Source organism: Arachis ipaensis, chromosome B5 (assembly GCF_059453495.1).
Source record: "Arachis ipaensis isolate K30076 ecotype BB chromosome B5, ASM5945349v1, whole genome shotgun sequence".
Taxonomy (NCBI): Eukaryota; Viridiplantae; Streptophyta; class Magnoliopsida; order Fabales; family Fabaceae; genus Arachis; species Arachis ipaensis.
This window is the reverse complement of record NC_142440.1, coordinates 86,286,017-86,303,503: the sequence shown is the minus strand read 5'-3', so window position 1 is coordinate 86,303,503 and position 17,487 is coordinate 86,286,017. Positions and strand designations below refer to the sequence as shown.

The 17,487-nt window shown below is 37.3% G+C and overlaps 1 pseudogene; it reads right to left on the bottom strand.

Annotated features, from left to right (window-relative positions):
* Window positions 1–378: 378 nt before the first annotated feature.
* LOC148564847 (secreted RxLR effector protein 161 pseudogene) lies at window positions 379–1,041 on the bottom strand (annotated as a pseudogene).
* Between the last annotated feature and the right edge of the window lie 16,446 nt (window positions 1,042–17,487).

The window sequence follows — 17,487 nt, the reverse complement described above, 5'->3', positions numbered from 1 at the left end:
TGTACGTTAAAAGAAACAACACAACACAAAAATTTTGAATAATAAAATGCAATTAATATGAGGCCCAAAAATAAAAAATGAAATCCAAGTGATTAAAAATTGAGACTGCAAGAATGGAATGGGCCCAAAAGCTTCAATAAAGGAGGCTCAAACTTCGTTAAACTGACCCAGCACTTTAGGTCCATCACTCATAGAGGCCAGTTATGAATCCAGTAAGCTTCACAATGGATTACTGAAGCTCACTCATCATCAGCCTAGAAAAGTCTCATCTCGATCTATGAGACAAAACACAAAAATCTCAATATTAGAATCATTAAGAAAACATAGATGAAGCAAGAATGCCCAGTTCAGTCTTTAATTTACAAAACCTCTCTTCTATCAATGGTTTGGTGAAATGTCAGCCAGCTGATCTTCAAATTTAACAAACTGAATATCTAAATTTTCGTTTTGCACATGTTCTCTTATAGAATGAAATCGAACTTCTATGTGCTTTGTTATAGAGCGCAGAACAGGGTTTTTGGAAATATTTATAGCACTTATGTTGTCACAAAACAATGGAATATTAGATACTTTCAGTTTATAGTCAGCTAACTGAGTTTTTAAGCATAGTAGTTGAGAACAACAAGATGAGGCTGCAATGTATTCAGCTTTGGCAGTAGAGAGTGCCACTGTTGCTTGCTTTTTGCTTGACCAAACAATGAGTGATTTTTCAGGGAAGTAGCACATGCCACTTGCGCTTCTTCTATCAATTATGTCCCTAGCAAAATCTGCATCACAAAAATCCACTAATTGAAAAGAATCAATTTTGGAAAACCATAAACCATAATTAGTGGTACCAAGCACATATCGGGTGATCCTTTTAACTGCTGATAGATGAGACTCCTTAGGTTTGGATTGGAATCGTGAGCACACACCAACATTTTGTATGATGTCTGGCCTTGATGAGGTTAGATACATCAAAGAGCCAATGATTCCCCTGTAACGGGTTTCATCAACATCTCTAGCATGTTCATCTTTATCTAGCTTGATATTAGGATACATGGGGGTTCCATTGACTTAACACATTCCATCCCAAATTTCTTGACAATTTCTTTAGCATATTTCTCTTGATGAATGAATATGCCTTCTGCTGTTTGCTTGATTTGCAATCCTAAAAAGAAATTGAGCTCTTCCATCATGCTCATAAGCTTAGCAAAATCTGTACACAAATCCTCATTAGCCGAACCAAAGATAATATCATCAACATAAACTTGCACAAGAATAAAATGATCATTATAATTCTTAATAAATAGAGTGGTGTCAGTGGCTCCTTGATAAACCCCATTTTTAGGGTATATCATGGGTTGAATTTGGAGTATTTTATCAACCTTTTCTCACATTTTTTCAATGAAATAGCATGGTTTTGTGATTCTTTCTTAATTTGTGCTTAAGTGTGAAAACATGCTTTTAGACCCTTAATTTGATAATTTTAATCTTCCTTTGATTCCACTAGATGCCTTGATGTGTTTGTTAACTGATTTCAGGTTTAAAAGGCTAGGAATGGATCAAAGGATTGAAGAGGAAAGCATGCAAAGTGGAGAACACATGGAAAAAAACTAAAGATTTGGTTGCACTCATCCACGCGCACGCGCAAAAGACGCGCACACGTGGATCGTAAAACCCCAAGGACGCGCACGCGTGCTATACACGTACGCGTCGGTGCTGGCATGTGATTTTTAAGTGAAATCGTGCCTGGCAAATTGAGAAGTGTCCCTGGCCCAGTTTGGAGCTGAATTTTGGCGGGAAAAGGTTAAAAGGACCAAGGATTGAAGGGGAGAGGCATCATTCCATCACTCTACACATAGTTTAGTTTAGTTAATGCTTTAGTTAGTTTCTAGAGAGAGAAGCTCTCTCTTCCATCTAGAATTAGGATTAGGTTTAGGATAAGCTTAGATCTAGGTTTTAATTCATGCTTTCATCTACTTCTACCTTTCAATTCTTTGTTGCTACATCTTATTCTTCTATTCTCTTGTTGTAATTTCCTTTATTTTGTCTCTATGCTTTGTTGTTGATCTACTCTTGTTCCTTTTATTTTCATTTAATGCAATTTGAGGTAATTCATGCTAATTGTGCTTTCTTTGATTGTTGTTGTTGATTCATTGCAATAAGTTGTTGTTAGATTTCATTCTTGTTGTCAATCTACTATGCTTTCCTTTTATACCTTCTAAGTGTTTGTCAAAATGCTTGAAAGGATGTTAGAGTAGAATTTTATGTCCTTGGCTTGGAAAGGTAATTTAGGAATTCTTGAGTTACTAATGTCCAAGTGATTGATAGTTGGTAGCCATTGACTCTAGCTCTCATTAATTCAATTAGTGAATAGCTAGGACTTATGGACTTAAATTGGTATAGCTCATTTGACTTTCCTTTACTTGTTAGAGAATGACTTAATGGGATTGATCCTTGCAATTATCATGTTATGGCTAGTGATATGGATAGAGATCCTTGACCACCGGACATTGCCAAGACCTTTTCATCATTTGAATTCCTTTGCCACTTACCTTTCTTGTCTCTTATTCAAAACCCCAAAATATACATGTCCATAGCTAATAACAAGAACACTACCCTACAATTTCTTTGAGAGACGACCCAAGGTTTAAATACTTCGGTTATTAGTTTTATTAGGGGTTTGTACCTATGACAAAAAAAATTTTGCATGAAAGGATTCTTTGTTGGTTTAGAAACTATACTTCGACGAGAATTTATTGTGAAATTCTATACCATCAATTTTCCATTCATCAAAATGGCGCCGTTGCCGGGGAATTGCAATTGTGTGCCTTGTTATTGGTTATTGTATGTATGTGAACATTGTGAATATGTTTCTCTTTTGCTTGTTTGTTAGTTTTTGTTAGCTTTAGGACTTTGTTAGTTTGTTTTTGTTTCCACTATGAATTCTCACCCGTTTGGCTATGAGTTTGGTTCTAATTGTGTTGTAGGAAATATGAACTTCAATGACCACATGTATCAAGGATGGAACCAACAAAGAGGGGAGGAGGCTCAAGGAATTGATCACTCCTATTAGCAACAACCTCTGGATACTTATAGGTATAGTCACCATCCTAATGCATGTCAATTCAATGGCTATGGTAAATCTCTTTGTGACAATCAATTACCACCATCATATGCCTATGAATCTTACCTTCAACATGACCATCAACGCTACTCACGAGCCCTGTTTTACCAAGTACCATCCTATGATCCATATCCATCATATGATCAATCACCCATACCATATTCTTGTGATCATTACGAACAAGAACCTTTAGAACCACCATAACCCTATCATGATTACTACCAAAAACCACCTCAACACATACTGATGAATCCATATTTGATGATATATTTTGGCTATAATTGGATGGATTTCATCACATAAACACACACTTATTCACCAAAATAGCATACTTTTGTGTTTTCTTTCTAGATTGTGCCTAAATGTGAAAACATGCATTTTTGTGCTTAAATTAATGATTTTAATCCCACTTTTACTCCATTCGATGCCGTGATATGTTTGTTGAGTGATTTCAACTCCTAGAGGCAAGAATGGTTTGGTAGAAGTGGAAGAAAGCATGCAAAAAGGGAGAAAATATGAAGAAAACAAAGGAGAAGAGCTCAACCTAGCGTGCGTACGCACAGACCTGCGTGCGTACGCACAGCGATCAGATCGGAGCCACGCATGCGCATGGGCCGCGCCGTGCACGTCGCGCGTCAATCATGCATCGCCTAGTGTGCGTGCGCACAACTACCTGTGAGTACGCACGGGTAGAGATTTTTGGCAGAGTGTGCGGACGCACACGTCTGTGCGTCCGCACAGGTGGACGCACATGCCTTCATTAAAAATGCACGTGCACTCGCGTTTTGATGCTCTTTTTGGCCCATTTCTGAAGGCTTGAGGCTGAAATCAAGAACTATATGAAGGGGGCAACATCTCATATGAAGGCATTAGGACTTAGACATAATTTTTCATAGTTTTATGTAACGACCCAATTTTCAATATGTCTAGATCATACCGGAAACTGAGCGCTACCAATTTGTCTTCCTAATTATTATCTATTATTTATCATATGAGCCTGATTCGTTGTTAAAAGTGTAGTTAATTTGCGAGGTATTTTTTTTTTTGAAAACGTTTGGATTAATAGATGGAATCATTCATAATCAACTCCCAACTGATAACAGATAAAACAGTTATAAACAACCACACATAAATACATCACAAGCATCTAACAACATTCGGTGTTCCAGCCTTTATCAGAGTATAGACTTTTAGTTAGAACACCCCTAGATATAGCTAGATAATAACTATATACATATACATACATACAACATCCCAGGTCCTGACCTGTTCAAGAGGTCCCTAAGTTGGCACCTAGGCTAGCATAGACTATATACTCACCTAGTCCCTCTAAACTACTAAAGCGAGGGAAAGTACATTCGAAGTCTTCAAAACTCAAGTCAGGTGGAACGTCATCAAAAGGTAGAACATCATCTGCTACTCCTCTGCACGATCAGACATTGCTATAGGACGTCTCTCTAGTACCTCATCAAGTAGCCACACAATAGGAGTCTCGTACACAGGATTTAGGTTAAAGTTCACGTACAAACGGGGTGCAGACATTGGCTGGTCTCACAGTATATATATATAAACAGAGAATGAAATTCACCCTAGAATCAGAAGACTATCTAGAGCGGAATCCTCTTTGTAGAACCATCATCAACGAACTACAATAAGGTACTCTTACTTCCATCTGAAGGGGGAAGGGAGAGAGAAGGGTAGGAACTGGGGAGTTCCTAGTAGGGCTGGGGTTATTACTTAAGTTCATTAATTCCATGTTGTTTTAGAGGTAAATAGCAGAATACAGAAAGCAGTAAATAGAAGATACAAATAAATAGAGAAGATAGAGAAAACAGATAGAAGAACACAAACAGAAGAATACAAGAAAATAACACAAACACAAAGAATAGAATACCCACAAAGAAAGCATACATTCATACAAAAAACATAATGGAAGAAATGCACAACCAAGTATGATGCATGTCTAGCCTTAATGCAGGTAATGAGCTCATTTTTCGGTTTCTACCCGCTCCCGACGTAACCCGAAGCAGCTAAAACGGGTATGGTTTTCCAGTCGGTATAGGTACAGTTCTCACTAACCAACATATGCGTCATATCCTCTGTAAGCAGACTCTGCCTTACAGGTGGCGGCATTCTAGCCGTTTATGAAATCATATCCTCTGTAAGCAATCCTTGTGTTACAGGTGCGGCATTCTAGCCGTGTATGAATTAATATCCTCTGCAAGTGATCCCAAGTTATCAGTTGCAGGTACAGCTCTCAATAGCTGTGTAGCACTGAAAAACGTTCTGTGGTCGTACCACTATTTATCTGACTGCCTCAATGCAGCAGATGAGTATACAAATAATTTTGGAGTTGCCTTAATGCAACAAATGAATAAACAAACATCTCTTGGGTTGCCTCAAGCAACAAATGTACATAAAACAAATATCTCTTTACTCTGCTCTGGTTACTCTGTTCTCTGTATCTCTTTATTTTTTTCTGATTACTCTTTCTTTTGTATCTATATTACTCTTTTTTTTCTTTATCTCTTTACTTTACTCTGCTTACTCTGTTCTCTGTGTTACTTTATTCTGCTCTAATTTTTCTGCTTAACGTATGTATTTTAAAGCTTATGTAAATTTCGGTATGAATAGTTAGCCTGTCCCAAGTATAGGTTCATTAAGTCTATACTAAAACAGTTTAACTTTTCATATTATACCTAATCCTAGTCGCAATTCAAGGACTAACTACGTTGCCCTAGTTCGTTCCCTAGTCTCTGTCTGTTTTCTGTCATTAAAACTTTACAGACATTTCTTTGGTTTTCATCTTTTATTTAACTTTTTATCTTTCCTTTATCTTTGCCTCACTAATATGTTCTTACCACTCCCTAAGTGTTTTATGAAGGTAATTATGAGATTCTGCGATTAAAGTTGTCTTTCTAAAGCTTTTACGGAAAACTGCCTTTTCTGCATTATTTTATTATTTTTATTAAGATATTATTTTTAATTAAATATTATTATTTAATATTTTATTATTATTTGTTATTTTATCATTAAATTTTCGAAAATTACCCCACTTTAACTTTTAACCTTTAAAATTTACTTTTTACCACCCGTAACTTTTAATATTTCTACTTTAACCACCCTAACTTTCAGAAATTACCAAATAACCCCCTAAACACCAAAAATTTTACTTCCTTGCCCTTTTAACGATCTAAAGTCTGTTCTTCATTGTTCTTCATCACACTCAAAGTGTTCTTCGTAAATTCTTCAGATTCTTTCTCTATTTTTACCTGTTTTTTAGTCTTTTCAGCAACCGATTTTTACCATAATTCAAAATAAATTCCTAGCCACTAAAATCCCATCTTTTCTTCATGATTTTAACACAAATTCAACCTCAATTTAAGCCTAGGGTTTCGTTTTTCCAGCAGCTCCAAGAACATGAACTCAAAGCTTGAATTTTATCAAATTTCATCAAATTTGCACCAAAATTTCAACAAGAATCACTCATATAAATCATCAATTTCAAGCACAGTCAAACCATACAACATTCACACAACTCAAACACAAATAATCAAGATTAATTTCGTCACACCCTACCTGGTTTTGCTGCTCCTAATTCGGTTACACTTTCAGGTGGTCCTTAAGCACTTTTTTCTCCTATATCACATCAAGAACAACTTTAAATCCAAAAACCCTCAACTAACCAAATCTTTCTCAGCATCTTAGGAAGGGATTTCTAACCTTAGACTTGTTGGAAATTAACGTTTCTTGGCCCTCAAGTCAAATTAAGCATGACTCCTAAGGAAGAACATCAAGAAAACACATGTTTAAGCATGTTTCCTTGAAACCGAAGCAAACGGGAGATGGTGCAGCCAACTCACCTTGATTCCAGCCTTGATAAGTCATATGATCATGTAGAGAAAGAAGAGAGAATCATTTTCTCTCTTTTTCCCTCTTGGAAATTTTGGCCTCAAGGAGCAAATGAACCAGCCTTGGGGGTTTTGGGGGTGTAGAGTGAGTTGTGATTGGTTGGCTTGGAGGTGCGTTAAAATAATATTAAAATATCTCAGGTGTATAACTACTAAAACTAGATGTATCGGAACACTTGTAAAAACATCTCTAATATAAAAATTATTTTCTGAGCTACTAGCATGAATGACACTAGTAACATATTTATTATGAGAATAAAACATGTATAATAAGGCCTTAGCATTGCTAAAGTCATCAGAGAGTGCTGGTGCTAAGCTGCACCAGTAAACTATGAACCCGGTTAAACCGATTTTCAATTTTTAACTAAAACTAACCAGGTAACCTTATAATATCATTCAAGAAGCTTCTAATACTAATATAATGATAATATTATCCTATTATCTCTCTTCTCTCATGAATCGAGTCTGGTTCATCAAACTGAGATTATTTACGAAAAATAGGATCAAAACTCCAAATCAATACGGTTCAAAAACTAGGTTCTTCGTGACTGCATTATCGAGCTTGCCTCAAAAAGTTCTAGCTTAAAGAAGACGTAACGACAATGAGGATCGTGATACTTGATCATATATCAGAGGTTCTTCCCTTACTGATCCTCCGGAGAAATCCGTTCTTTCAGAAAAGATCTCGCGTACTCGAAAACCAGGGTTGTTACATTTTACATAGTAGGAGTAGGAGTAGTGTAGATTAGGTAATTTTCTCTCTTAGGGTTTTAATTAGGGTTTGTAGAATTTTATACTTCAAGTTTGATTTTGGATTCTAGCAATTTCATTGTAAGTATTTCTTTAATTTCTCTTTTAATTGCATTACTTGTTCTACACTTTCTTATATTTCATGTCTCTTGTCAACATTTACATAGTTTTGCAATTTTGAGTTCTTGTTCATGAATTTGATGTTTGATGCTTATTTTATGTTTGTTGAGTTGCCTTGGTTGCTTGTTATCATTTATGGTTCATAGCTTTCATTAGTTTACCAAATTTTCCTGATAAACCCATATTTTATGATATATTTTGTGCTTAGTTTGAGTGATTTATTCAATCCTTCACCCACTTATTCATGTTAATTGCATGGTTTTACTTTCCCTTCCTTATTATGTGATGTATGTGAAAAACATGTTTCCTATGCTTTTAAATTAATTATTTTAATCACCTTTAATTCCATTCGATGCCGTGATTAGTGTGTTGAGTAGTTTTCAGATCTTCTAAGGTAGGAATGACTTAAAGGATGGAAAGGAAACATACAAAAATGGAAGGAGAGCACAAAACGGAGCTTCTGAAGAAATTGGCATCAACGCGATCGCATGGGCGACGTAGACGCATGCCAAGCGCAAAGAAGCAGCAACGCGGCCGCATGACTGACGCGACCGCGTGCCTTAAGCAGAACGCACATGACGCGGTCGCATGACTGACGTGACCGTGTGGCAAGAAAAGCTCCGAATGACGCGACCGCGTGACCCACGTGGACGCGTGACAGAGGCCACGCACCAGAAATTGCAGAAAATGCTCCCAGCGATTTCTGAAGCCCCTTTTTGGCCCAAATCCAAGTCCAGAAGGCATAGACCAGAGGTTATGAAGTGAGGGAATGCATCCATTCACAGGGAGTGACCACTTTAGTTTAGTTTTCATGATTTAGATTTAGTTTAGAGAGATATTCTCTCTCTCTTTAGGATTAGGATTTAGGACTTCTCTCTTTAGGAGTAACTCTCGATCCCAGATTTTAATATTCCTTTACTTTAAGCTTCCCTTTTACTTTCATTCATTGCTTTAGTTGCTTGTTTACTTTTATAATTGAATTTATGAATACTCCCACGTTACAGATTACTATTTTGAATTACTGTTATTTGAGGTATTTCAGTTTAATATCGCTTTCTTCTATTTATTAGTTACAATTATTCCCAATCTGAAGATATTTTTATTCCAGTAGATTTATTTTCCCCCCTCTTTGGTCTTGGTTAAGAAATCAGTAACTCAGGAGCTATCAAACTCAAACATGCTTGACAATTATTATCTTTGTTAATTTGAGCTTCAATAATTCCAATCTTTTCTTAGGAAATAAATAGGATTCGAAGATCAATTAATTAATCCCTTGACCTTCCTTTACTTTAGTAAAGGTTAACAAAGCGAAATTAAGATTCAATTATCATCATCTTTGATAAGGATAGCTAGGATAGGACCGCTAATTTTTCATACCTTGCCAAAAGCTTATTTATAGTCATTTATTTAATTTAATTGCTATTTAAATTACTTGTTCTTCATTTACTTTATTTAAATCACTTGCTTCTCATCCTCTAAACCCCGATTTACAATCTTTATAGCCAATAATAAGAACATACTTCCCTGCAGTTCCTTGAGAAGACGACCCGAGGTTTGAATACTTCGGTTAACAATTTAAAAAGGGGTTTGTTACTTGTGACACCCAAAACGTTTGTACGAAGGTATTTCTGTTGGTTTAGAAACTATATCTACAATGCGACTATTTTTACAAATTCTTTACTAGCAAAAATCACATTCGTCAAAATGGCGCCTTTGCCGGGGAACTGCAATCGGGTGCCTTATTATTGGTTATTGTAAATATTTTTCTTTTTACTTATTTAGTTGTCTTTCTTTTTCCCCTCTTTATTTCTTTTAGCTACTATGAATTCTCACCCCTTTCACTTTGAGTTTGGTTCTAATGTTGTTGAAAGGAATGAAAGTTATAACAGGAACATGCATCAAGGTTAGATCAATCAAAGATGGATGGAGCCAAGAGGATCTGATCAACCCTCTAGGCAACAACACCCTCCAAGATATCATGGACAAAGATCGTTTAACAATGCATACCAAGCAAATAGACATGGTAGACAACCTTGTATTTACCAACAAGCCCTACCCTGTGCTTATAGGCCATCCTCTCAACGCAACTTTATACCACCACACTCACAAGCTCCTTTTCACCATTCACCACCGTATGATCCTCATCTCCCCCAGTTCCAATCCAGTCACTCCCGAACACCACCACTTCCCCCTGTGCCATATCCAAGTCTATCACCCCGAGAATCAGAGGTTCGCCTCAAGGCAACAGTAAATAAACTTCAAACAACCCTTCATCAACTAGAGCAGGCAGTAAAGCAATTAGCTTCTAAACATTCGAGCGTTCAAGGACCAACCACTGCCCTATGTGGACAATCTAATGAAGAGCGTAGCATGAAGGAGATACTAGAAACGCCAGTGGACAAGACAGAGAATGAGTTCGTATTAGAACAAGTAGAAGAAGCTGCCATTGTACAAAAAGAAGAGTTGGTTGAAGATCTAGGAGATGCAGAGCCTCCATGGGAATCCAGCGTTGAGGAGAACTCCGTCAAGGATGTTACAGTTGATGCTAAGGAGGATAGCGCACAATCCCCAAGGCAAATCGTTTATGAAGAATCAGACGGAATAATCCAAGAAGCAAATTCTCTTGATAATGATAGTCACAAGTCAAGTTTTCTTAGTGATGAACTTGCATCCGCAAGTGAATTCTCTGAGATCGAAGTATCTTTCCCAAGTGAATACGAAGATGATGCGGAGGTAGATTTCTCTCAACCTCCAATCTATGACTCGAGTGATGAGGAAGACATAGAAGACTTTGACCAGGGTGATGATGCGTTTGAAGACCCTTGCAAAGAAGTGGAGGAATTCACAGAAGATTACCAGGGAGCAGAACTTACAGAACCACTGGAAACACCTATCCCAAGGCCATTACCACCTAATACAAGCTTCAAGTGGGTACAATCCTTAACCTTTAACTTTACTTTTTCACTTGAATATGGTTTGCTTGAAACAGATGGCCAGCTTAAAGCTCTCTGCGGCTTTAAGAGTAAGAGGGAAACAGCTCGTGCTCAGAGCTGGTGCACAAGGTTCAATAAGGTTCCACGCTTCAACTTGAAGTGTACGGATTGGTATCATGTTCAATCGAATGGATCACGGAAAACGTTTGGTTACCATGGTGAGAATCTACTTTCTAAACCACCCGGATGGAAACATGTAGATCAAGACGGAGGCGGATCTAAAAACAAGGCTTGGGATCCTGGAATCTATTCTGACATTCGTCACCCCGGGAGCCTGACAATCTGTTTGAAGCTGTTCAGAAGCTTTACAAGCCCAGTTTGGGACCCCGGAGGCTATTGGCATTCCAAGCATTGGTGGAGATTTCTGGATGAATTTAAACACAAGCCACCATAACAGGAAGCCCTTCCAATGTCCAACTTAAGGACTTTAACTAAAACTGTTGGGTGGGAGACAACCTACCATGGTATGATCGTTCCTTTCGTACTTTCAATTTTATTTACTCTTGTTTATTTTTGAGTTTAATTTTATTTCATTATTAAACCTGGAATCATGCATAGCATTCACATTAATCATTGCATTCTGCATTTTTCATGCGTAAAAAAAAAGGGTGCGCGACGCGACCGCATCACCCATGCGATTGCGTCAAATGGCGAACTACACTTCCCATGCGACCGTGTCATCGACGCGGCCGCGTGACCTGGAGATCGGCGTAAACATCCAACGTCCAGAAAGTTAGGCTGGAATCGTGCGGCCACTGTGCGTTTCGCACAAATGGCCCACGCGATCGCGTCACTCGCACAATACCAATCCCACGCGACCGCGTCGCATGGATTGCACGAACACCACCAAGGAGACAGATAGTTGCGCTGAAACGACGCTGGATTCGTGCGTTTAGCAGAAATTCCAGCGACGCGATCGCATGCCCCACGCGATTGTGTCATTTACTCTTTTTTCCCTCCGCGCGATCGCGTCATCCACGCGATCGCGTCAACCACCTTTTTCGCTCCAGCCACGCGACCGCGTGCCCCACGCAGCAGCGTGGATTTAAATTATAACCCCCCCAGGTCACGCGAAACCCTATTCTCGTGCCCCCCCTGAACCCCACCCCCTTCCTTATCTCCTCCTCCAAACCACAACCACCACCCAGCCACCACCGCGCCACCACCCAGACGCCACCGACCACCCAGATGCCGCCGCCACCCACCCCTCCCTCCTTCTCCCTTCTTTCTTCCTCTTTCTTATTTTTCCCTCCTCCTCCGCCACTGCTCCCCTCCGCGCCACCACCCACCGCCGCCAACCGTCCCAACTGCAACCCCCCCTTCCACCAGCAACACCACCCCTTTCCCCCCTCCCTTCCCCTACCCCCATCACTCTCTCTTCCCCCTGCCCCGAACAGCCGTGCTGCCGTGCCCACCACCGCCAGCTGTCGTGCCCAGCACCGGACGCCACCATCATCACCACCCCCAGCCACCTTTCTGCCTATTCTCATTATTCGGCCTTCCAAGTTCCGCAACACGCAATCCTTTTATCCATTCGTAGTTATTCTTATTTTTCCATTTATGTTCATGTTTAGGCTAGTTAGATATGCATGTTGTAGTGGATTTTAGGTTGTTAGGTAGCTTAGGATGTGGTTAGTGGATTTAGGTCTATTTACTTGCACTGTTCATGTTTCTCTTTTATCAAATTTGCAAATCTGCTGTTCTTGTGATCTTGTTCATATGCTGTATTTCTTGTATATTGCTGCTCTTTACACTGAATTTTCATGTTTATATTCATTATATGTAACTGCAGCTTGATTTTTTAATTCATATGAACTGTTTGATTGCTGTTTATTTTCCGGGAAAATCCAATTTTAGCCGGAATGCTGTCCAAATTTCTGTAAATTGTTTTTGACTTTCATTTATGTTTTGGTTTTGGAATTTTGAACTCTGTTCTCCACTGCTTTAACCAAACCATTCCTGAATGCCAGGGCATGCATTCTTATCCTCTTTGATTTCCTGGTTCCTAAACTGCAATTTTTATGTTTGATTCCTATTTTTGCTTTCTTTATCTCTATTTGAATCATCATCAAACTGTTTTACTTGTTTGAATATGAGTTACCTATAGCTTCTACCTGTGATTACTTGTTACTTGGACTATTTTCATTATGCCTCTTACTTTAACCCATTTTTCACTAACTCACTAATTTTAACTCTAACCAACCTAACCTTTTCAAATCTTCTTTTTTTTGCTTTTCTTTCACTTTCTTTTAACATTCTGACCAAGGCATGATGTTAATTTTTCTATTTAACTTGCATTCAATTATATTTTGGATTGTGATTTCTTCTTTTCAGACTTTTCACTCATATGTAGAACCTATGCACAATTACTCAAGAGGGGGGGGTGAATTGAGTATTGCAACAACAATGAATCTTTTTGCGAAAGTTAAAGACAATATACAAAAGTGTTATTGTACTAGTATTTTTCCAAGAGCTTAACTCAATTGCTAAGCATTTATAAGGAGCTTTTACTTTCCAATAGACACCAACTCAAATAAATTGATCAAGCTTTTCACCAATCGGACTTAAGCCATTCCTTAAGTACTTACGAAGCTACTTTTCGATCACAATTTATTTGCTCAAAGATAAAAGACAATAATATTGAAGAGATGAGTTTAGAGAGATGCAAACGCTATTTAGAGTGGTTCGGCACAATCCTTGTCCTACGTCCACTTTCTTTCTCAATCGCTATTGAGAAGTTCCACTATTGCCAAGCTTCAAGGTGCTCGCGCAAAACCTTTTACAATCCGAGTCCTTAGTTTCTAACACCTCACGGTATATGATCACCACTCGTATACTAACCCACTCCACTTAGAGATTCCTTCTCTAAGATTTGCCTTGAGTACTTAGTATACTTCTTTGGTATCCTCACCGACTATAGTGTTTATAACTCTTGACTCAACCTTGGAGATCACACTCCAATTTACAAAGTGTACAAGAAAACAATTCTCAAAGAATTGTTGAGATGAAATGAGTACTCTCTAGAAGAGTGTATGATTACAAGTTTAGCACTATTGAACCAATTGATATTGCTCTCTCAAATTGTGTATTATAACACCTTAAAAATGTGTAGAATGAAAGAATATGAACAAGATAGTTTGCAAATACTCACATGTATGAAATAAGGCTTCAATCCATCTATTTATAGACTCCCCAAACCTTAGAAACGTTGGGGAGTTAATGGGATGGAGCCGTTTTGTTAAAACTAGCCGTTTTTTATGTTTTTGAATCATTTGCATCGATGCATAACACTTTGCATCGATGCAAATGTGTCTTTGAAGCTGAAATTTGAATTTTCAGCTAGGTTACATCGATGCAAACATCTTTGCATCGATGCAACAAGTCGTTGCATGCTTTGCATCGATGCAAGATGAGTGTGCATCGATGCAAACCTTAAAGAATGGCTTAAAATCACTTCAAAATGCTTAGGATTGATCTCAAACTTGTTGGAGTCAATTCCTATGCTTTTGTACCTTTGAAAACAAGTTTTTAAACCATTTGGCTAGCATCGAATTGCAAGATGTGCATCAAAACATTTTGTGAGTGTGTGTTGAGAGATTTAGCAATTGGTTCTTAACAAGAAGTTACCTAAGTCCTAAGACACTATACTTGTCTTCAAATGTTGTGGACTTGAGTTTCTTGTTGTTGTTGTGTTGCTTTCAACTCTTCATTCCTCAACGTTGAATGTTGGTTGATCTTTCAATATGCTTGTTCATTCAAGTTGTTTGTTGGTTTGTCTTTCATGTCGTTTGTTGGTTTGTCATTCATCAAAACCTACGAATACAAACTTCGCATACAAGCAACATGATTTACAATTTCCCCCTTTTTGATAATGACAAACCAATTTTGAGGATATGCATTTATAAATGATTTTGAAAGTAACAATAATGCACTTTGTTTTATAGAAAGCTTTGGAGAAGACTTCACACAAAAATTTTGCAGGAGTTCCCCCTAAATATGTGCATTTGTTCCCTTAAAGGGCGTTTATCAAAGAAAACGATTTAGATATCAAAGTTTTTGCTTAGCGGAAGTCTTTTTGAAAACATTGTTTCGCAAACTTATTTCTTCTTTTCAAATCCTCAAACTTCTTCTTTTTCAAGAGTTCAAAATTTCAAATATCCTCAAACTTCTCTTCCCCCTTTTGACATTATCAAAAAGAAAGGAGTTTGAAATGTGTCATAGAAGCATGCATAAAACAATGAATTTTTTTTAAGTTCAATATCTCTATTAATTTCAAGGATGAGATATTCCCCCTTTCAAAAAGAATTTGATTTCCTCTTTTTATATATAACAAGCATGCATAATTCCCCCTAAAGAAGTGAAATATATCAAGGCATGCACATTAACTTAAAATAGGGGTACCAAGCCTATTTTGAGTTATTCACGAAATAAGCATACAAGCATTAATCATTAAACAGAATTATGAAGGAAATATCAAAGTATTTAAACCATAATAGAAATCCTTAGCTTACTAGGAGTTAGTTTAACAGTTCATATAATCAAATAAACATAAAGCAATAAAAAATGACTTGATGTTAAAAAAATCTTCAATTTGTTGATCCTCCATTGTTTATAATCTTCAAATTCTTCAATCTACCTCAAGATTAATTACTCATTCATCAACTCATAAACCTACAAAACAATGGCTAATTGGATATCTCCAATGCTTAAGTTAGTAAGAGATACAAAAATAGCAACATAAATACAATGAATTCAAACAAATCATATTAGATTAGAATCCAAGATACCAAGTTCATTTCGGATGTGAAAAAAACTTTCTTTACATAAAGGTTTCAAAAAGATTGTTTTCAAAATCTCCACCATGATCACTTCTAATAGATGATATATGCAAATTCTTTTCATTTTGAATAACCTTGGCTAATCTTTTGAATGCTCGAAATGCATCACTCTTGTTTGCTAGGAACAAGGTCCATGTAAATCGAGAGTAATCATCAACAATAACTAAAGCATAGTAATTGCCACCAAAGCTCATAGTCCTGGAAGGACCAAATAAATCCATGTGCAAAAGTTGTAATGGCCTTGTTGTTGAAACAATGTTTTTGGATTTAAAAGAGGCCTTTACTTGTTTTCCCTTTTGACATGCGTCGCAAAGGACGTCTTTTTCAAAACGTAGCTTTGGTAAGCCAATTACTAACTCTTTAGAGACCAACTTGCTAAGATGGTCCATGTTAGCATGAGCTACTCTACGATGCCATAACCAAGTTTCATCATTTTTACTAATAAGGCATTTCACATCATTTGAGGAAACTTCATCTAGATTAATCATGTATACATTGTCAACACGGTGTCCAATTAGCACAATTTCATTAGTGTCTTGCCTTTTTATCAAACAACATTTTGAATCAAAGGTGACTAAGTTTCCTTTGTCACAAAGTTGGCTAACACTAATGAGATTATGTTTGAGACCTTTGACAAGTATAACATTATCTATGGAGGTAGAAGAATTTTTACCAACTTTTCCAACGCCGATTACTTTGCCGGTGTTGTTGTCTCCATAGATCACGTTTCCTCCGTTTGTAGGTTCTATTGCGGTGAATTTTGATTCATCGCCGGTCATGTGTTTGGAGCATCCACTATCAACATACCAATTTGTATCCTTAGCTCCAACACGTACCTACAAAACAATTAAAATTGGGATTTAGGTACCCAAGTGAATTTGGGTCCTTGATGGTTAGTATGAGCATAATGCCCATAAGGTGCCCATCTCGTATCTTGACTACGAAAGTTTATATGTTTGATTCTAGTAAAGCATACGGGTGCTATATGACCTACTTTATTACAATAATGACATATGACATTTGGATTATGCATCCTATGCATGTTTCTAAATGGTTGCCTAGGTTGTTTCCTAAATGCAACATCTTTTGATCTATATGCATTGTGATTATAATTTCTAAATGAAGCATGTTGAGGAGGATGTTTAAAGGCTTCATTCCTTTTAGGCATGCTTGCCTTTTGGGCTTGCGGTTGCCTAATAGGAGTTTTAGTATTTTTAAATTTTCCTTTTTCAAAACCTAAACCTTCCTTATTATGAACATGCTTTTGGTTTTTCAACATTTTATCTAAGTTCTTTGAAGATTCATTGAACTTAGCTAAAGTGTTCTTAAGATTTGTAATTTCATTTTCATGCATTTTACAAGATTTGTATGGATCACTACTTGTGCTACACTTATCTTTTCCAAGATTGATATTCTCATTTTTCAACATCTCATTTTGTTTTAAAAGATCCATATTCTTTTTCTTTAGGAGAGAATAATCTTGGGTAAGTTTTGTGTACACCTCAAGTAAGGCATCATATTCATCTTGTAAATTAAAAGAAGTGGAGTTGTCATTACTAACCTTTTCTTCACTTGCCATTAAGCAAAGATTTGCAACCTTTGATTCTTTAACGTGGTCGGTTCCTTCGTAAGTGATTTGGAGTTTATCCCAAATCTCTTTAGCGGTTTCACATGTAGAGATCTTCATATAATCATGCTCGTTAAGTGCACAATGAATGAAGTTGATGGCTTTATCATTCATTGCCACTTTCTTCCAATCATCGTCA